The sequence below is a fragment of the Lissotriton vulgaris genome, chromosome 5 (assembly GCF_964263255.1).
Source record: "Lissotriton vulgaris chromosome 5, aLisVul1.2, whole genome shotgun sequence".
Lineage (NCBI taxonomy): Eukaryota > Metazoa > Chordata > Amphibia > Caudata > Salamandridae > Lissotriton > Lissotriton vulgaris.
This window is the reverse complement of record NC_141693.1, coordinates 556,151,527-556,174,208: the sequence shown is the minus strand read 5'-3', so window position 1 is coordinate 556,174,208 and position 22,682 is coordinate 556,151,527.

The window sequence follows — 22,682 nt, the reverse complement described above, 5'->3', positions numbered from 1 at the left end:
CTTTGCCCTGACTTTAGAGGAGAGGGTCCCTGCTTGTCGCCAGTGCTCCACTGCGCCAACCAGAGACCCCCAATTCTAACAGATCCCTTGAAGGGCTGCCACCTCCCCCACACTGCAGGGGATACAGAGGCCTTCAGCCTTCACCAATAACCTCACTCTCAGAGTCCCTCACTATCAACCTCCAATGGTGCCTCTTATCTCCATATAGACTCTATCTCATGTGTATTTCATTTCTTTTATAGTGCTAATCAGCCCAATACAGGGTTTTGAGCACTTAAGCTCACACACATTGTTCAGAGACAATGACTCATATATGTATGTAAATTAATGTATAGGAAATGTTAATTGAGACAATGGGGGCTGCAAGGTGTAGGAGTCACGTCATCCATAATGGTAGGTACTATTTGTAGGGCCACTGGAATTATGCAGCAGGGGGGTCTAAATTATGCTGCAGGCTTGACTAAGTTATTTGGCGAAAAAAGGGAAATTCTGCAGCTGAAAATTTTGTGAAAGTATAACTACAATATAGAAATATGCACAAGAAAGGTCAACACCATCTTACATCATAGAAGCGCCCACCCTAGGAACTTAAAGACAAACCTTCCTCATGGACAAATGCTAAGAATTAGGAGAAATTGCTCGGAGGTCGCTGACTACGAAGAGCATGCACAAACTTTTTGTGGCGAGATGATACAGAGGGGATACCCTAGGAAACCTTTAAAACATTCCTTCAAGAGAGCGAGATTCACACCTCGTGAATGCCTCCTTGAAACGAAGCAGAAAAAAGAACTAGACAGACTTGTGTGTGTGACTACTTTTGGACCAGATACACACCAAGTTAGACAGGCTGTGTTGAAGAACTGGCACCTGCTAGAAGGACTTGAATGTCCATTTCCGCGACCCATGTTTGCCTACAAAAAGAATCGGAGTATAGGCCAGCAAATAGTCAGGGCCGATATCTCTATGCTCAAGGCAAGAAGCGATTTGCTTGCTCAATGGAAAATGAATTTTCCTTAATGCCAGAGAGCGCCGGGCACCTGACTCGCAGCTAATTAGTTGTGTTATCATTTTAGGGTTTGAGCAAGTAAAGACGAGCCTTCCTGCTGCTGCCGTCCATGAAAGAAAACAGGTACTTTTAACGAAAGTGTAGGCATAAATTCAATGCAGGCACACTAGTTAAGTGTGATACAATTGTAGCAATTCCTTTCCCCTTTCTTCCTTTGAAACATACAGGCCGAGTCTTTGCCGGGCTCGGCAAGAACAGGCAGCCCAGTGAAAGTAATTCACTCCATTTTTCACGGATTAAAACGGAAGCAAAGACAACTGCTCACAATAATTAGGACCCACCTTCAAGACAGAGGTAGGAATGATTCAGATTTCACCTTCTTTTCTTAGCTCGTGCCCCAAAAGTAGCTTGTGAACTTAGAACTTTCACTTTCCATCGCAGGCACCTACATGTAAGCGTCTGTGTTATTAATACAAGCCATTTTGCAACAGCAAGATTCAGAAGAAAAAAAGTGTTCCTGAGCCTGATGAGACCACGAGAGGCAAGGATTATAAATATAAAGATACAAAGTGTAGATCGTTTAGTGCAATCAGAGACAGAGTACAGGATTCAAGTAGGAGCAATAAAACTTTATTGTTTTTCTGCATTCTATACAGAAAAGTGACGAGGCCCAGATGACAGTCCCGGAACTGGTTTCCTCGGACTAGAAACGCGTCGGCACATCTGAGGGAGCAATTGATACCAATAAGGGATTGAACCTGCCCTAGCTGGTTCCACAATTCATCCTTAGCTAAGGACGTGCTCCTCTCCTTTGACTTTGTCTCTTCTTCTTTTATGAATTCTGATTAACTTTATTGACATTTCCAATTTCGTGTTGTTATGCATTTTGTCTTTTTTGGAATGTATGAGAATTGTATATATGTATTGTAAATAATTCGTTTGTAAACAGTCAGATATTGGGATACAAATGTGTCGAATGTACAGTGTTTTCCTTTTTTGTAAAAATTCTTTAAAAAAAAGTTCAGAAAATATTTGAAAGATACAGGTATAAATAAAAATACCAGGTTAAATTCAATTAGTTTTTGTTTTCCCTGTAATTGATATATATCTTTGGAAACCAGGTGGGTGTAGGCTTATTTCAGTGTTTTCAAGAAAGGTGACCAGCAACCTTTCCAAAGGGCCTTTGCAACCATTCACGTTGTCTTAAAATCTCACACAGAAGATAGGCATCCCCGTACAATGATTAACCCCCAATCTTCGTTTTTAACTTTGCAATCACCATTTTGGGTAGAGAACAATAAAAACATAACTCACAACATTTTGTTCATCAATTTAGCTGCATGTTTTTTGTTGGGGAAAATGGGGGGAAAACATGAGCTGGTAGCAAGCGTTTTTTTTCAATGCATGTTATTTTCTTGTGCTTTTTGTACAACTAGATTGTTAGTAAAGTTAGTGGTCCCTTGAAAATATATATTAAAAAAATATTAGCTAAAAGCAAAATCTTTTTTGGTCTCTAAAAGCATGCATTGCCGTAGTAGTCCATGGAACAGAATGATATTTCTTTGTATGTGGAAGCGCTCCATGTGAAACAGGAGGATGCAGTCACTCTTAATTAAATTAGCTAGTGGCCGAAGTGTGCTAACATAAACCCCCCCCCCCCACCCCCTAGCCTCCTGTGGATGCCCATGGCTGCAAAGGACTTGCAGGAGGTACCAGGAGGGCTTCTTGGCCCCCAAAGTCCCTCAGGAGTAAAGTGGACTTCATACCCCATCTCGTAGTCTGCCAGGAGTAATACTTTATTGTACATGGTTATTTAAAACCTTTACAATGTACAAAAAAAGTTCAATTAATAAAACATAAGTCAAATTCATACGTATGAACACAATAATTCCTTCAGTCAAAAACATACTAAGACAGCAGCATCAAAGTTAAAATAAAGTATGATTTCAGTTAGACAGCCTATTTGTCATGATAAGATGTGCAGTAAGTTCATCCTTGTTGCCTGCCGAGGGGTAATATAGTAAAGTGCCAGTACAATAATAACATTTTTAAAAGTGCCACTTCAATAAAAACGTATTCGTGTTAAAAAAGCAAAGGTGATTAATTACGATGACAGTTCGGGCTATCCCTATTATATGGTCAGTGTTTTCAGTATAATTCAAAGTGGCTGTTTGCTTTCAGCCTTGTCCTCCACCTAGTGAGAATCTTGGCTTGGTGGATGGCAACATGAGGTTTAGTAGTCTGCCAGTAGTTGTGTTTGCAGAGTGGTCCAGAAAGTGGGGCATGGCCTCCAAAGACGTTTTAGTAATCCCACTGTGTGGGACTTACTGGAGGTAACATGAGGGGTAGTTGGCCCCCAAGGACATCTTTGGGGGCCAACTACCTCACCTGTTACCTCCAGTAAGTCCCACACAGCAGGATTGCTAAGTTCTCATAGGAGGCCTTGCCCCCTTTGCCTACCACGCTGCATAGGCGCTCCCTGGTGCGCTCACTGCTGGGGGTCCTTAGGGAATAGCCTACCTCTTACCTCCAGTAAGCCCCACACAGTGGTATTGCTGGAAGGTGGACACAGGCCACACCCCCTTTCTCCACCACTCTGCAAAAGCATCTCCTGGCGTGCTTTGGTTGGGAGGTGAAGTCCTCTTTCCTTCTGAGGGTACCCGAGGGCCAACTAGCCCTCCTGTTTCCTTCCGTAAGCCCCATACAGCTAGATTGTTGAGAGTGCTCAAAGGCCACTCCTCCTTTTTACACCACTCTGCAAACGCGACACCTGGTGCACTGCTGCTCAGGGATGAAGTTCACTTTAGTCCTGAGGTCCTCAGGACACAAGAGGACCTCATCGCCCCACCAGCAATGCGTCAAGAGGCACGTTTGCAGTGTTGTGTAAAAAGGGGTGTGGTCTCGGACCACCGCTCAGCAATCCCACTGTGTGGGTCTTACTGGAGGTACCTGGTGGGCTAGTTGGCCCCTAATGACCCATAAGATTCTAGGGGACTTCCTCCCCCCGACCAAAAACGATCCATGCTGCGTATTTGCAGAGTGGTGCAGGTAGGGGGCGGGGCCCCCGGCAAGATGCCTGCTTCTATCTTTTTTTCTTTTGTTAGTCGGCGGCTGTGTGGCCCCCTTCTCTTAAAAGTTTTTGGGCCCTTGGGACCCCACCCTTCAGGGCCGGAGCATTAACTGGAAGGGGGGCACATGGCCCTCCTTCCCATGGCCACGATTGGCCCAAGGGACCCCATTCCCCGGGGTCTGGCTTAGTTTTTAAATTAATTTTTGCTGGGGGCGGCACGTGGCCCCATCCCCTGGGGCATTTCTGGCCCCAGGGACCCCATTCTCGGCGCCTGTCCTCATTTTTTTAAAAATGTTGCCGGGAGGAAGCCAAGTGGCCCCCCTCCCGTGGGCCACTTCTTGCCTCAGGGACCCCATCTCCCGGGACCTGTCTAGTCTGGAATTTTTATGGTGGGGGGCACATGGCCCCTCTCCTAAGGCAAATTATGGCCCCGGGAAGTGGCCCCCATCTCAGGCCACTTCTGGCCCTGGGGAACCCATCCCATAGGGCGGGCACTCAAGTTGAGGACCGTGGGGGGAGCCCCAATGCCCCCACTGTCCCTGCCGGCTCTCAGCCTCCTGTGGGAGCTGGCATGCTTTTGGGCAAGGGAAGGTGCTAACATGCAGCTCCCTTGCCCAAAAGCAATGCTGCTTTGCTTCGTTGAAGCAAGAGCAGGTTTCTTGCTCTCGCTTCAATGAATCAAAGCCGTGTTTGCTATAGCAGGGCAGGAGCCGTGCTCCCGCCCTGCCATAGCAAACAGCAATGTCCCGGGGTGGGCACCCCGGGACATAGTATGAGCTGGCCCGGGGGGGTGGGGGTCCCCAGGGACAAGGAGGGCTCCAGGAAGGAGGCCATGCAGCTCCCTCTCAAGTCTTTAAAGCCCAGGGGAGGTGGTGGGCCCCGGGGGTCCGCAACCGGACCCCCGCAATTCACTTGTTTAAGTCCTGGGGAGGTGGTGGTCCCCGGGGCGTGTGGGGGGGCTCAAGCCCCACACAATTTTATTTTTTTTAAATCAGAGCCCCGGGGAGATGGCGGTCCTCAGGGTGTAGGGGGCTGTGTGCCCCCGCACATTATGGATGAAGCCCCAGGGCCCCTGCTACATAATTTGGCATTGCCCCCGGACCTGGCCTACCTGTAGGCTGAAGGATAACAAATTGCGGGAGTCCGCGTTTCATTTTTTTTGGGGGGGGGGCAGATTCGCGCACCTACTGTGAATTCTGCCAATTTCTTTGTACAAAAATTGTTTTTTGTGGCACTGCGGGACCTTGTGGGACCCCCTGAGCAGGCTTTTGGGGTCAGGGTGTTTCTACCCTGCCCCCTTTTCTCGTTTTATATCTTTGTTTTACTGTTTTCTTATGACTCAATTACTAAGTCACAAGATGGCTGCCAAAACATTTTGGCTTGGAGTGTTGGTAGTCAATCAGAATCAAGCTCGTGCTCAGGAGGATTCGTGGCTCCTCCTTGGTGCTTAGATATATAAATATATATATTTTAAATTTGTTAGAAACTACTGACCGAATTTACACCATTTAAAAATGTAGGGCGAATTCTGAACCAAGAGCTACCTCTTTTGCCAAATTTGTGGTGGAAAATGCATTTTGGGACCCCCTTTTTTCTCGGCCCCTGCTTGACGAATCACCCCAAATCACCCGAATCACCCCAAAACTTTCAAGACAGGAGATGACCTCAGTTGGTCATTAGTTTGGAAAGTTTTGCGAAGATTCATCAAACGGCGCCAAAGATATTGGCAAAAGAAAAAAGCGTTATGAATACAAACAAGGTCCTAACTAGAACTACTTACTGGCAGCCGCCAGTAGGTAATGTATATATATATATACATGCTTTTGTGCATCTCTTCAGAGGCTGAGATGGGGAAAGAGTTCTTCTGCAATGCTTAATTGATTTCAAGTAGCCTCAGGTGGGCTCATGATATTGCATTTCATTTTGACACTGCATGCTGGGGGATGTAGTTTATTTAGGCATTCCTAACCCTCCGGTGGGTCAAGTCCCCATGCCATAATTCAGGATAAATTAAAACAGCCCTCCAGTGGGCCCCAGAAAGGGTACAATCTACCTAATTTCCTTGGACTTTTCAAAATCCCTCAACCTATCAACCCACACACACACACTAAACCCCCTTCCCACCCCAAAACCCCTACCCACCTTAAAACCTAACATTACACTTGCTACCCCAAAACCCCTACCCACCCTAAAACCTAAAATTACTCTTGCCACCACAAAACTCTAACCCACCCTGAAACCTAAAATTCCCCTTACGATCACAAAACCCTTACTCACCCTAAAACCTAAAATTACCTTTGCCAGCCCAGAACCCATACCCTCCCTAAACCTTAAAATTACCCATGCCACCCCAAAACACCTACCCCAATAAACCCTAAAATTGCCTTGCCATCACAAACCCATAGCCACCCTGAACCCTTAAATTACCCTTTCCACCCCAAAACCCATACCTACCCTGAACCCTAAAACTACTCTTGCCACCCCAAAACCCATACCCAGCCGGAACCCTAAAATCACCATTGCCACCCCAAAACCCATACCCCCCTGAACCCTAAAATTATCCTTACTACCCCAAAACCCATACCCACCCTGAACTCTAAAATTACCCTTGCCACTCCAAAAAGAATACCAACCCTGAACCCTAAAATTACTCTTGCCACTCCAAAACCCATATCATCCTAAACCCTAAAATGACCCTTGCCAACCCAAAACCCATACCCACCCTGAACCCTAAAATTACCCTTGTCAGCCCAAAACCCACACCCACCCTAAACCTTAAAATTACCATTGCCACACCAAAACATCTACCCACCATAAACCCTAAAATTGCTCTTGCCATCAAAAAACATACCACCTGAACCCTTAAATTACCCTTTCCACCCCAAAACCCATACCCACCATGAACCCTATTATGCTTGCCACCCTAAAATCCCTACCCACCCTGAACCTTAAAATTACCCTTGCCACCCCAAAACCCATACCCACCCTGAACCCTAAAATTACCCTTGCCACACCAAAACCCATACCCACCCTGAACCACAAAATTACCCTTGCTACTCTAAAACCCATACCCACCCTAAACCCTAAAATAACCCTTGCCACCCCAAAACCCATACCCACCCGGAAGCCTATATACTTACCTTATACTAACATGTAAAACTCATATACCTTTACCATTCATGCCTTTACAGCGAAATTTGTTGTAAAAGCATGCCTGGTAAAGACATATGTGTTGTAGTGGCATGTGTTGTGGTGGCATTGTGTTGTAATGGCACTTTTGTTGGAATGGCATGCTATCTAATAGCATGTGTTGCAATGGCTTCATTGTAATGGATTTTCCCGTTACATGGCTGTGTATTTTCATTCAGGTATTCTTTGCTGTAGTTGGGCCCTTTCTCTGAGTATGTGACCAGAACTGTGATCCACTAGCTCCTTTGAAACTTAGGGTCAGTTGGAGGCAATATGTGATTTTAGAAATAGCCAGGTGAGTAGAAGAGTGACATGTAGTCATTCTGAAAGGTATCTTGTACACAGTGACTGCCAAGTCTATGTGTAACTTATTCACAAAGCTATACATATGCACATATCACTGTGAATCCAGTCAACGTGGAGAGTGAACTTTCCAGATATGTTTGTTAATGTAGCTACATTTTGGAGTTAGTTCTTCAATTTTTTGGTGAATTCTATGTAAATCAGAGTTAATTTTCTAGATATATAAGTGAATTCACCAAGATGACAGCACAATGGCACAAAGCATGGTGAATATCTTATCTCTCCAAATTGAATCAAAGAAAGGATTATGTCACAATATTTGAACTCAGTATTGCTTCTTCACTCAGCTGTCAATACAGAATAATTAATAGATGAGGACAACAACTTCAGCAAATATCTATAAAGATGCCAACCCAGGCCTGAAGCTTCAAGATGGCAGTCGCATTCCAAGAGTGCTCCGGACCTCTCCGTCATCCGCTTTTAATCCTATTGCCCTTAGTTTGCCATCCTTGCCTTAAATCTGCCTGTTGGCATCTCCGGCGGTGAGTGCAGTGTAGTGGCAGTGCGAGCTACTGCCCTGCTGAGCCTGGTTCCTGCTCTGCCCCGGGATCCTTCGGGGGCCTTTGACTACATAATGGCGGCCTCAACTTGCAGGAGCCCGTGACTTTAGTAGGCCCTATAACTGCCTACCTGCCAGTGGTGTAGCCCTGATATCAGTGAGGCCCCGAGTGGCCGGAGCTGGTTCTGAGAGAGCACTGACCTGCTGCGTCTGGGCCTGTCTTGCCTCTGGAGCTCCCAAGACTGCAGACTACAAAATGGTGGCTCCCGCCGACCAGGGTCTGTGATTCCAGTGAGCGGGGCCGGTACCATGGTGTTTAGCTGCCGTTGAGGGTCCAGAAGTGAGGCCTGTGGTGTGGACCTTCCCCCCCATCGCTGTGCTGCCCTAGGTCACCCCTGTATCCGTGATGGCCTGTGGGGAGGCCTCCCTCCTTGGTTGCAGGTGCCTGGCTGCATGGGGAGCTGACCCGCTGAGACCGCGCCTGGCCCCGGCTGGGTATGGGTATACAGGGACGGACTGCTGTGTTAGGCAGCAGGGGAGCCGGGACCTTGTTCTCCTCCCTGTCCCCCATCCTCCTGTGATCCCTGCTGGCCCTGAACTAATGAGGGGGACCTGTTCCTTTGGGCTGCCTACCCCGGCATCTCCTGCTGCACCCGGGTGGGGCCATGCCGTAGACCACTGGGCCTGCACTGGTCGCCTACTAGGCCTTGTGGGGTGATTGTGGGTAGTACATGAGGGGGATCGGCTGCCGTGTCGGGCAGCAGGGGGAAGCTGCAACTCTGGGGCTCATCTCCTCCTCCCTCTGCCTGCTATCTGGTGCTGAGAGGAGTGGTGCTTCTGGGTCCCAGCGGTGATGACGGGTGCTCACACCTGAAACACAGGGGTCGGCTGCCATCTCGGGCAACAGGGAGACTGGCGTTTGGTTCTCCCTCCTGTCTGCCCTGTCATTCTGGGCGTTTGACCACCCCAGGCCTCGTAGGGCTTCTGGTTGGGCGGCGCGAGGGGCTCGCTGCTGCTGTCCTGTGGGACACTCTCTGCCAGGGCTTCCTGTGGCCTGGGCTACGCTGCTGACCAAGGGGCCTACCAGCCTTGCACGCCTACTATAGGTGGTGAATTAGGGGACCAGCTGCCGCATCGGGCAGCTGGAATACCTGCAAGCCGAGGGTTCTCTCTCCCCCTCTGCTGATTGCCTGTCCATTCCTGGGGGTGCGCCGGTCCTGGACGGTGGTGGCGAGTGGGCCCCAGGACCCTGAGGACGCCTAAAGTGATACCCGTAGCATTGTCATCCGCGCCCTGATGAATGCTGGGGTCCACCGGACCTGCGTCTGTCTCATAGGACCGATCTCTAACCCTGGCAGGTCGCTCCCCACACTGCTGTACGGCTCTGCCTGCATTGTTTTTGTCTAAAACTTGTATTATTCCTCTGTGCCAGACTTGTTTTTATTCCTCTGTACCTGTACTTGTTTTCTTGCCTAAAATTGTTTTTCCTTCCTGTGCCCAGTTCTCCCGCAGTCGCTGCTTGTTTTTCCCGCAGCTGCGGCCCTGCCCCCTGCAATCCCATTCGCTGCCCCGCTCCCACCTCCCAGTTGCTCCTCCCTCCGACATCCCCTCATATGGAGGCCGCGCAGCGGATACGCGCAGCGGGCCTGCCAAAGGCGTGCCAAAGGCGTGCCTAAGGCAAGCCTGTCTGCGCCTGACCGCGCCTGGACCGCACCCACCACCAGGACCCCTGGACCCCGTGAACGCCACGACAACAGACACCGCTACGAGGCCAGAAGCCTCCACGCACTCAACACCTGACAATCACACACCTGCTTCCTGGCCGCCCTGAAGCGCACCCATGGAGCTTTCACCTGCCTGAACTGCAGCTTCACAAGCATCCGCCCCACCATGCTGCAGACCAGGAAAGAACCCAACCACCTCAGATGCATCCTTCTCAACACCCGCTCCACCCGCAAACATGCAGTTGAACTCTGAGACCTACTCGCCTCAACCTCCCCAGATGTTGCCTTCCTGACGGAGACCAGGCTGAACCCCGCCTTGGCACCACACATAGCCATAGCCGTCCCGGAAGGATACAAGGTCACCTGCAGAGACCGCACCAATGGAGCAGGAGGAGGAATCACCATCATACACAGGAACACTCTCAGAGTCTCGACCAACACCGCCGAACACCTGCACTTCCAGATCCACACCGACCCCAACACCACCAACAGAGGAATCCTCATCTACAGACCCCGACCACAGTTCAGCGACTCTATTGCCGACTTCGTCAGCACGCTCGCCCTCGCCTCCAAAGACTACATACTCCTCGAGGACCTGAACTTCCACCTCGAGAACAACAACGACATCAACTCCACCACCCTGATCGGCAAGCTAGCCAACCTCAGACTCAGACACCTCATCACAACACCCACCCGCTCCACCGGTCACACGCATGACCCCATCTTCTCTGCAACCCCCCACGTCTCCTTCAACCACACCACCAAACTCCACTGGACCAACCATCCCTGCATCCCCTTCACCTTCAAGAAACCCACCACGCACCACCACACCCATCAGATGCCTCGCCGCTGCTGGAGAAAAGTCACTGAAGACCAGCTAACCACCACCCTCACCCAGAACCCACCCGCCGACCCCAACAACCCAACACCGCCACCCGCAACCTCAGACAGTGGAGCAACAACTGCGCCAACACCCTCCCCCCGATCAAGAAACCCTCCAGCAGTCACACCAACAAGAAAGCCAGCTGGTTCACTGAAGACCTCCGGGCCTCCAAGCAAACCTGCCGAAAGCTGGAGATCTGACTCCTGAACAAACACCGGACAGCCACGCAGCCCACAAGAACGCCACCCGCAGCCACCATCACCTCATCAGATCAACCGAAAGGGCTTCCCTCAAAGACCACCTAGACAATAACACCCACAACAGCAAAGAGCTCTTTAACATCGTGAAGGAACTCTCCAACCCCAGCTCCAACACCAACAAGGTCCCACCCTCGCAAGACCTGTGCGACTCGCTGGCTACCTTCTTCCACCGCAAGATCTCAGGCATCCATGACAGCTTCAATGCCACGACTGCCCCGGGAACCACTGAGACCTCCACCCCCACGAGCACCATCCGTACCAACCGCCTGCTCTCCTAGACCAACATCAACGACGACGACACCATCAAGATCATGAACACCATCCACTCCGGACCTCCTTCAGACCCATGCCTACACCACATCTTCAACAAAGCCAGCACAGCCATCGCTCCCCATCTCTGAAAAGTCATCAATACCTCCTTCGAGACAGCAACCTTCCCGGAGAGCTGGAAGCACGCCGAGACCAACGACTTACTCAAGAAACCCCAGGCGGACCCCAAGGACCTCAAGAACTTCTGGCCCATCTCCCTGCTCCCGTTCCCGGCAAAGGTCATCAAGAAGACCGTCAATGAACAACTGACCCGCTACCTCAACGAGAAAAACATCTTGGACCCATCCCAGTCCAGGCTCCACAGCAACCACAGCACGGATACTGCCCTCATCGCCGCCACCGATGAAATCAAGTCCCTGCTGGAAAACAGAGAAATGGCAGCCCTATCCTCCTGGACCTGTCAGTCGCCTTCGACACGGTCTACCACCACACACTACGAACACGCCTCCACAACGCCGGGATCCAAGAGAAGGCCCTGGACTGGACCAACTCCTTCCTCTCTGGCAGAACACAGAGCGTCCGCCTTCCCCCTTCCGCTCCGAAGCCACTGAGATCATCTGCGGCGTACCCCAGAGTTCATCCCACAGCCCAACTCTGTTTACCATCTACATGGCACCGGTCGCCCACGTCGCCCGTCGGCACGACCTCAACATCATCTCCTACGCCGATGACAGCCAGCTGATCCTCTCCCTCACCAAGGACCCCCACACCGCCAAAACCAACCTTCACAAAGGAATGAAGGCCGTCGCTGAATGGATGAGGAACAGCCGACTGAAGCTGAACTCGGACAAGATGGAGAACCTCATCCTCAGATCCACCCCTTCAGCCTGGGACGACTCGTGGTGGCCGACCGCACTAAGAACCGCCCCAACACCCACCGACCACGCACGCAACTCAGGGGTCATCCTCGACTCCACCCTCTCCATGACTAAACAGGTCAAAGCCGTCTCCTCCTCCTGCTTCAACACCCTCTGCATGTTCTGCAGGATCTACAAGTGGATCCCCACTGAAACGAGAAGAACGGTCACCCAGGCCCTCATCAGCAGCAGGTTGGACTATGGAAATGCTCTCTACGCAGGAGCCTTGTCCAAACTCCTAAGAAGGCTCCAACGCATCCAGAACACCTCTGCATGCCTGATCCTCAACATCCCTCGCCAGAGCCACATCAAACCCCACCTGAGAGACCTGCACTGGCTCCCAGTCAACAGTCAACAAGAGGATACCCTTCAAGCTCCTCACCCACGCACACAAGGCACTCCACAACACCGGACTAACGTACCTCAATGGATGACTCAGCTTCTACACCCCCACCCGCCAGCTCAGCTCTGCCGACCTCGCCACAGTCCCCCGCTCCCGAAGAGCGACCTCCCATGGCTGATCGTTCTCCCACCTCACCGCCAAGACCTGGAACTCTCTCCCCATCCACCTACGGCAGACCCAAGACATGCTAACCTTCAGAAAACTCATCAAGACCTGGATTTTTGAACAGTAGCAGTATTCCCCACCCCAGCGCCTTGAGACCCTCAAGGGTGAGTAGTGCACTTTACAAATGATATGATTGATTGATTGATAGGATACCTGCACATCCTGGTGGCCTGCTGGTTGGGCAAATCCTGCAGAGGGGTGGATTGGTTTTCTGGCCGGGCGGCGGGAGTCTTGGCCTGCCTGTGTGAACTGATTCAGTTTGGAACCTTGCCCTGACATGGAGCCCTCCCTCTCCCGGTCTTGAAACGGCTCTCTCGCGCTGGCCCATGGAGACGCCCGTGCCTGGTGGGTGACCAGTCACGACATCCCAGCCACACCCAACACTGGGGCAGTGACCTCTGACACCAACAACCTTTGGATTCCTCACCTGGGGTGCATATCCGGTCTGCGCCTGCTGGACCCCTATCAGCCCCGCTCTGACCTTGAACCTCCGCAGTCAACCTGCTCATAGGCCGCCTTGGGGAAAGATCGACACCCCAAACCCACGGCTTCTCATACCCAAACCAAGATGAACCAATTCACCACGGCTGATCACGAGCACACGGGGCAAGGTGAAGGCGGCCTCCATCTTCAGGGTAGGTTGGGAGCTATCCTGCAGGCATTCGGCGCGTCACAGGCCTCGGTGGAGGGTAAGATTGGGTAAGTCAAGGTGGACATGTCCCTTCTCTGGCAGAACCTCCAAAACGCCACAGCCCGCATCATGGAGGCTGAATCTCGCCTCTCCACAACGGAGGACAACATCCATTAATTAACAAGTAGTCCACATGCAGTCTCACACCAAAGAACTTCACCGATGGACAGAGGATGTCAAAAACTGCTCACGTCGCAACAACCTCCGCCTGGTGGGCTTCCCTGATGGGGCTGAGACAACACAGGTGTCCAACTTAATCAAAACCTGGTTTGCCTCATGGATGCCTAAAGACGCCCTCTCCACGTGGTTCACGGTGGAGAGAGCCCATCGTTCAATGGCACCCAAGCCTGCACCTGCGGCCCCACATCACCCCATCATAGCCTGAATCCTCAACTTTAAGGATCGGGATGCAATCCTGCATGAGGCACGCTCCCTGGGACCCCTAAAATTCCAAACACAACCCATTATAATATTCCCCGATTACACCAGGGAGGTCCAGGGTCAGTACCTTTCTTACACCGAAGTCAAGAAGAAACTGCGGACCCTTGGCCTGCAATACTGCCTCCTCTTTCCGTCTCACCTCCGCATCTTCTTTCACGGAAAAACACAATTTTTTGAAACACCCCAGGCCCACTGGACTTGGTTGACAAAGGAGCGTCCCCTTGGATCCCTGTGGTGGTCTTTGTCTCCTGCATATCTGGGCCTCCAGCCCACACAGCCTCAATTCCAGAAGCAGCAGCACCGGAGGCGCCCGCAGTCCCGCAGGAGGTGCCAGTCCCACAAAGGCGCACCTAGATCTTCAAGTCTAGCAGCCAACAGGGCCGAGGGTTCCCCGAGCCCTTTGGGCTCCCCATCTTGCTGCAGACACCATTCGGCCAACAGCTCTGCCGGGGAGCCTCTCCCACAAAGTCCGCCGGAATTGGCAGCCCTGACTCTGACTTGTCCCGTACTCCAGTCATTTGAGTGCCCACGGAGAAGAGACCTTGTTCTGGAGGGTTGGTGGTGCCTTTCAGTTTGATGCAGATTGGTGGGACGCGTCTGGTGGAGGGGGGTCGGGATGGGTGCCTCCTGTTGCTGCTGCGGGCGGAGACCTCAGCCGTGTTGCGAGACACCGCGCCCTGGGATGAAACCCGCTCCCTGTAATGATACGTCTCCTCAAGCCACACGAAACTGTTACAGAAACTTCCAGAGACCTGTCCGGAAGCACCCTGATGAACCTTAGCCTCCATGATCATACCCAGGGACATATCCTCACGGATTAAGGGTAAGACGCCACGGCAGAGTTCTTTCTCCATTCCATTTGTCTCTCTACTGGTACATTGTTTATCCGTCTAAAAGCAGGGGTCATCCACGTTACAGAACCCAAACGTTTTAGTTTGGTTCCTATTTTTGATGCATTTGGGATGACAGATGCTTCCGTTCTCGAAGTATAGGGTGGGGAGGCGAAAGGCATGGGACCTTTGTTCCAGTGTTACTGTTTTTTTTATGTCTTGTTTCACCAGCCTTCTTGATGCACACTATGACCTTTTCACTGCACACTATGATAATCCTTCACACCGCCTGCAAAGTGCAATTACAACCACTGTCCCACACCCGCGCCTGACCCCATATGCTCCCATTGAAGACAGTGGTGCGATAGACTTCCGCTCCCTCCAACGACCGCCATGACCACTACCACTTGTCTCAACACTTCCCTCCGTATATTGTCCTGGATTGTTAATGGGCTCCTAGACAGGGTTAAGTGAACGGCTGTCCTGCGCTATGCTCAATGCCTAGCAGTTGACATACTCCTGCTGCAGGAGACCCATCTGGTGGGATCCACTGCCCCTTTCTGGCACGGTATGGGTATGATGGCGTGTGGCTCAGGGTCCTCCCGGGGTTCCCGGGGATGGCCATCCTTTTAAAGCTTAACCTTCTATTTGTACCCACTTGGACTACTTACGATCACCAGGGTAGGTATGTGGTTCTGTGCGGGACATTTGGCGGGTTCCGCCTCAACCTCTTGTCCATCTACTCTCCCCCTTCGATGCTCACACTGACTCTGGAGCACAACTCTGACCACCTTCTCTCCCTGTCTCTGGGTGCCACGATAGTTGTAGGCGACTTTAATGTGATCCCCAACCCCCACATTGACACCACCGGCACTCCATTCTCCTCCAGAATTATCCACCCCAAGCAACTAACCGATTGGGCAAGTTCCCTGGGCCTATGCGATGCAGGGAGACTCTGGCGCCCTTGAGGCCGGCAATTCACTCACACGTCGGCAGCACACCTCACTCACGTGCATATAAATGCCATATTTGCCCCTTCCACTGACTGCCAGATGATTAAAGACATCTGTATACTACCCCGGAGTATATCCGATCCCTCGCCAATACTTCTCAGTACTGGGTATCCTCCTCCCTCGGCACGTCCAACGTGGTGGATGAACGCCTGGTTCCTACAATACAACGAGTTTAAAACAGCAGTTGGGACAGAACAGGAACAATACTTCCTCTCCAACATAGGCTCAGTTCCCTCTCCTGGCACCCTTTGGGAAGCTGGCAAATCCACCATCCGAGGTTTAGTCAAGGGTCAGCTCAAAATCCAGCAACAAATACAAACACAATAGATCACTCTGCAGAAAGCTCAGGTGTTGCTCCTCGAGCAGTCTCCTCCCGTGGACCATGATGCCAACCACGAGAGGCAACTCACATGTCTCCGGACTGAAATCAAACAGCTCTCCATGGACACGGACAAGCTCCTTTGGAGATCCTCTTTAGCCCAGGTATATGGATGGAGAGACAAAAATAGGAAGATCTTCCACAGGCTGGCCACCTACCCAAGTGTCAACCCCATTATTCCCAAAATTGTGGACCTGGACGGTCTAACACACCGGTCCCCCTTGGCAATGGCCCGAGCATTTGCCTCCTACTATCACATGATGTACTCGGCCCAAAGGATCGAAATCTCACTATTTGATTTGCTTGGCGAGGCCAAATCAGCCTCCCTCGCCTTGGTGCCAACGAGTCAGCCGACCTGGACCTTCCTATTACCCAAGAGGAAATTAAGGAAGCGATTATGTGCACCTCCTCGGGCAAGACCCCAGGTCCAGACGGGCTCCCGCAGGAATTTTATGCAGCGTACTGCAACACTCTTGTCCCCCACGTCACGAACCTCTTCAGAGAGGCTCTAGAAAAAAGGCTCCTTCCCGCCAGAGACAGACTTGGCCACTATTATCATTCTCCCCAAAACGCAACCCCCATCACCCCGCTGTGCGGATTACCGCCCAATTTCTCTTATCAACACTGAGGTTACATTTTTTGCTATCTGGCGCTTCTTCTCGTCGATTTCGAGAAGGCACTTGACTCTGTGGACTGGCAATGCCTGGAAGATGTGTTGGTAGACATGGGTTTCGGCCCTCAATTTCACAGGCTGGTGAGGGTTCTCTATGCCGGCCCCAAGCATGGATACTGTAAGGACACTCAAACACTCTTACCTGTAGGGTATTTGAAGGTGTCTCGCAGAGACACTATTATCCAACATCCCAGAGCTCTACTAAATAATCTATGTTTTTTAATTACACTAGGCTACACAATAGAACCCCGGGAGGTGGGTCGGGTACTGGATGCTGGCGAAGTCCTGTTGTCGACCTGCGAGCCAATAAGTTATATTTATAGGAATACTGCTTAGAGTTTTCTTTTAAACTAACAGTTTAAGACCCTCTGACCCTTTGTTCTGAAATTCTAAAGAAAACCTTCCTACCCGCGATCTTTAGGAATTGGGAGTGACGTCCAGTAGTCTTGTGATGGCGAAGATACAGTTCAGAAGTCGTGTCAGCAGTAGGTGTAGTCAGGATGATGATTGCTTATTCTCTAGAACATGAAAACACATGAATAAGTTACTAATTGCTCTAACTGTTCTATTTTAAACACTAGAACTTCACTACCATCTTTACTTACTTCCTTCTGATTCTCCTATGTCTTTATACCATCAAGTTACTCTAAAATAAAACAAATATCATGCAACATATTGCACATAAAAATTACTTAAAAGCATTAAGTTCTTAAATTCTCCTTAGTTTCTTCAAAGCTTTGGTTGTAAGCAAATGTTCCAAAAATTGTTCCTTTAAATTATTAAAGATTATCTTTCAAAATCTGTGCTGTCTTGCGATGGGCGCCAAAAAAAGAAGCGTTCACTTAGCTTTCTTTCTACTTCTTTTCTTTTTTTAGGTGTTTCTGCAATGCTGGGCTGCCATCTAGTGGTTTCCAGAAGAAGAGAAGAATCATCGCTGAGAATTAGGTGAGATACCAGCTTTCCACGATCGAAGCTGGAAGGCTAAGCGATGTGCTGCGTTGGGTGTGGCATTATATATTCATGCCACACCCAAAATGGCTGTTACATTGCACGTAACGTGACGCGCCTTGATTTCCGACCCCAGGTAAAGAACCGGGTCGGGTCTTTAATTTGGGCCCACGAGGAGGGCGGGGGGGAAGAGACCGACCACAGACACAGTGTTAAGGTGTGACAAAGGCCGCTTTATTGAAAACAGGTGCATCCTAAATCACAAAACCTTGGCCTGTGCCGACCAAAACTAAACCTCGCTAAATAAGAAGTACCTACCGACTCCCCCCTCCCCTTAATGATTTCCCTCCATTATCAGCATAATCACAACATAACCAGAACATCCCAACTGCAACATACCTCCTTACCGACCAACACCTCCCTTGACTTCTGCACAACTCCATGTGAAACAAACTCAGGCCTCCTTCCCTTACCCCCTTTCTTCTAGGAAAAGTGCCACTCAAAAGCCACCTAATGGCTTTCGACCCCCCATAGGAACCTCCCTCCTTGGATATCTGCACACCCCCAAAGCTAGATCCAGGGCCTCTTTCAACTGCACAATGTATAGCTCCATCCCATACCTAGACAAGTGTACTCCGTCACAGCCCTGTATCTCAGATCAGGGTGCTCCATGCGCCCTACCCCTTCCTTTGCACAAAAGTCCTTCATTTCCCTATTGATTTTCCTCCGTGCCCTGTCAATAGCCCCTGGGCGCTCCGCCCCCCGCCAGACCCTCCGGGGAATAAATTTTGACCAAATGACATGACATCCCGCCCACTGTTTCCTGATCTCTAACAAGTCCCGCTTCATTTGCTTCATCAGAGCCAGTCCCTTGCACAGCACCAGGTCGCTTGATGTCGTCCTTCCCCCAGCTGCTGCGTCCGTCGCCGCCCCTATTCTAAAGGAATGCGTCCCGAACGCCTTTGGGTCCTCACCCATCAACCGCAGGGCGTGCCGCAGGACTCACAACACCTGCACCACTGTCACCTTGCCATCCCCTCCTCTACCAAACATTTCCCCTCCTGACTTCCCCTGCTCGGCCGCCAAACACCGCCCCCACGCCGCAGGACACACACTGACCAACCTACCTCCCCGGCCCCATCACCACCCATGTCCCCACTCCACGCTGGTCCGTTTTCGAGCGCCGTAAGCGTACCGCCACCTCCCGCTCCACTTCTTCCCACAATACCCCCGGCCCCCTTTGCAGACCTACCAACTCAGAGACCCGAAACGCCCCAAAGAACAACCATGACATGAGTGTGGAGAACAACACAACTCCCTCCCGTCTCGACAAACCGCTGGCAACGTCGCCAACAGGCGTCCCAGCATATCCTCAGATATAGGTCTCCGCTGAAACACCCTCGCGCCTCTCTCCCGTGCCCAACCTTCCAGCGGCCTCGCCCCCAACTCCCCCACGGACGGAGGATACCCCCTCCACAGCTTCCCCATGAATGCCACCTCCGGCAACTTGCCCGCAATCGTCACCCTCGACAAACCTCTATCCCTCAAGGCCAACTTGAACCGCACCACCTGCTCCTCCTGCCTCCACTTGTCCCCCTGCCTTACCGGGCAAGACTGCTGAAACTCCTCCCAAGCCTGCACGTACGCCTTAAAAGTGGACGCTGCCACCGACGCCCTCACCAGCTGAACGACCCGGAGTCTCCCACCGACCACAGCTCCATCGGCACCGGCGTTGTGATCTCCTCCGCCTCTATGGCTAGCCCATGGACCCTCTACCACTGTGAACGACACAAAGCATCCGCAATGTCATTGTCCACCCCAGGCACATGCCGGGCCTGAAAAAAGATGTCATGCTCGAGGCAGCAAAGCACGAAAACCCTCATCAACTTCAGCACCTGCGAGTCCCGAACCGACTGCCTGTTGACCACCTGTACCACGGACTTATTATCCACCCGGAAGAGGACCCTCTTGTGCGCCAAATCCCGGGCCCACACCGAGACCGCCACCACCAGCGGGAACCATTCCAGAAACATAATGCTGCGGCCCCCTGCTTGCCAATGTGGCGGCCACTGCTCCGTACACCACTGACCCGCCCAGTACAAACCTAAACCACCAACACCGGCAGCATTCGAAAACAACGTGACATCCCACTCCCAGTCTTCCGGTGGCGCCATGGGCACCCCATTGAACTGTCATTGGAACGTCAGCCAAATCCGCAAATCCTCCTTCGTCCCCGCCGACAATCGCACGTGATGATGTGGCAACGTCAGCCCCGGCAGCGCCAAACCTAGGCGACGACAGAACGAAAGCCCCACCCGCACTACTCGTCATGCAAAATTCAGGTGCCCCAGAAACACTTGCACGTCCCGCACCGTGACCTTCCGCTTGTCCAACATGCCAGCCACCAATGCCACCATCGCCGCCTTCTTGTCTTCCGGTAGGTGTGCTTCCATGGCAGCCGAGTCTAGCTCTATACCGAGAAAGGACATCACCAAACTGGGACCGTGCATCTTCTCTGGCGCCAGGGGAACTTCCAAGTAACCCATTAGGTCCTGAAAATTGTCCAGCTGCCACTGAAAATCTGTCGAACCAGGCCGTCCCACCAGAAAGAAGTCATCCAGATAGTGTGTCACCGTCTCAGAGCATGTGCGCCAGGAAAAAGCCAACTGCAGGAAGGAGCTGAAAAGCTAAAACAACGCGCAGGAGATCGAGCATCCCATCGGCAGCGCCTTGTCCACACAAATGCCCCCATCAAATTGGATTCCCAACAACTGGTGATCCTCCGGGTGCACCGGAAGCAACCTGAAAGCCGACTTAATGTCGCACTTTGCCATCAGTTGCCCCCTGCCCTGACGCCGCCACGATCTTCCGCGCCACATCCACCGACGAGTAGGACACCGACGCGAGGTCCGCCGATATGAAATAATTCACCGACGACCCCTCCGGCCACGATAAGTGCTGTATCAACCTGAACTGCCCCGGCTCCTTCTTGGGCACCACCCCAATCGGGGAGATAATCAGGTTTGGCCATGGAGGCTCCACGAAGATGCCTACCATGCAGCCCTCCCTCACTTCTTTGAACAGTTTCTCTCACACCACCCCCTTCCGCGCGTGCACCGGCTTCAAGTTATCCGCCCAGCGCGCAATCCGCGTCCCCTCGTACCCCAACCGAAAAACCCTCCCGTAAGCCCCGGTGCAAAACGGCCGCATCGTCCGCCCGCGGATAGGCTGCCAGCAATGGCTCCAGCCAGTCCAGCCTAACTGGTGCACCAGCCTTTTCCCAGGGCCCCCGCTCCCCCTCTTCACCCCCTCCCTCCATCCTGGTTTCTCGACGCCGCGGGCTGTTGTCCCAATGTACCTCCGACTCCCCAGCAGTGCACCACTGAGTGTCGTTTTCCGCACTTTGAGCATTTGTGCCGAAAACGGCACAATTGCCAGCCACACGTGCCCTTGTTGAAATCCCAACAAGCCCCCACCGTGATCTGCCCTGCGTTCTCCCCCTGCCCTACCCCCCCACGGGTGGGGCGAGCTGAAAAGGGGCTTGGCGTGAGGGGCAGCCTGCTGGCCGTATAGCTGGTGCGCCCGAACTTCGCCCCACCCATTGTCTGCTGGTACAAGTCCAAGTCCAGTTCCCCCCACTTTGCGTCCGACGCCATCCGTGCCCGGAACTCCTCATCATAATGTGACCAGGCTTAACCGCCACACGTCACCTGGGCCCTCCGCACCACATCCATGTATTTAAACAAAGCAATGGCCCTGTTCGGATACTTCTTGCAATACACACTAGCGTATATGAGAAATGCCGCCGACCAATTATCAATCGTCAGCTGCACTTTGGGGCGTCTGGCCAACTCCTGCACCTCCTCCTTGGACCCCTCCTTAGACGTTAGCTCCCTGTGCAGGAGCTTCAAGATGTCAACGTACTCCCCTTTCCATATTTTCTCCTTTGTCGCCAGCGAGAGGTGTGCCCCCAGTGGTTTTGTCAACCCCATATATGGTAGCTTCCGCACCGGCACCACGCAGCTCTCCTTCCCCCCCGGCGGCACCCTCATCCAAATTCGCACTTTCCGCCGCTGCACTGCCCCCGCCGTCCACCCCGGCGATCGTCGACGCTACCCCCCCCTGCTGGCACCGCCACATCAGTGCCCACCCCGCGTCTGTCACATATCGTCCTTTCACCAGCCGTACCAAGTCCTCCCCCCATGTATCTGTCCCCACCGACACCTGCATGCTGCGCTTTCCTGCCTAAACCACTCCCCGCTCTGTCCCCAACCTTACCTGGTGTAAAGGCCAGCGTCTGCACTGGATCCCGCCGCCTAACCAGTGAAGCTGAGGGGGCCGTCACTCTGGGCGCGTCCAGCCACGGTCGTACCTGCAACATACTTCCAACAGCATTATTGTCCCCCACCTCCCTGATCTCCCCTCCTCCTCAGACTCTCCATCCCCTTCCACATGCAAAACCAGCTGCTCCTGCTAGTCCCCCGAGACTACCAGTCGACTCAACCTCGCCTTCTCCCTACACACCCTCATCAATGCACCCAAATCCACACTCGCAACACCTGACCCACAAGCTATAGTGTCCATCTTGCCGTGCTGTCCCGTACCCCCGGCGGCCGTTTTGACCCTTCGGGGTAGGCACATCGCCCACTGTCTCTCGTGCTCTCCGGCTGAGTCCCTCGGTGGAGCACGACCGCCCGTACAAGACAGAGCCGGCCCATCCACTCAGTGGACTGGAGCCGCAACCGTCCCCAACCTGCGGAGTGTCCCCCTCTCTTCGCCAGCCGTTCCTGCCAAATGCCCCCCGGCCCTGCCAACCCCACCTCACCCCAAACTCCCACTCAGCCTGCCGTGACTCACCCTCCCCCAACCCATGCCCCCCAACTCGGTCCCCCCACGCCCCCCTGGCCCCACCCCATGTTACCTTGACCCCCCAGCCCCCATCCCCTCCCTGACCCCTC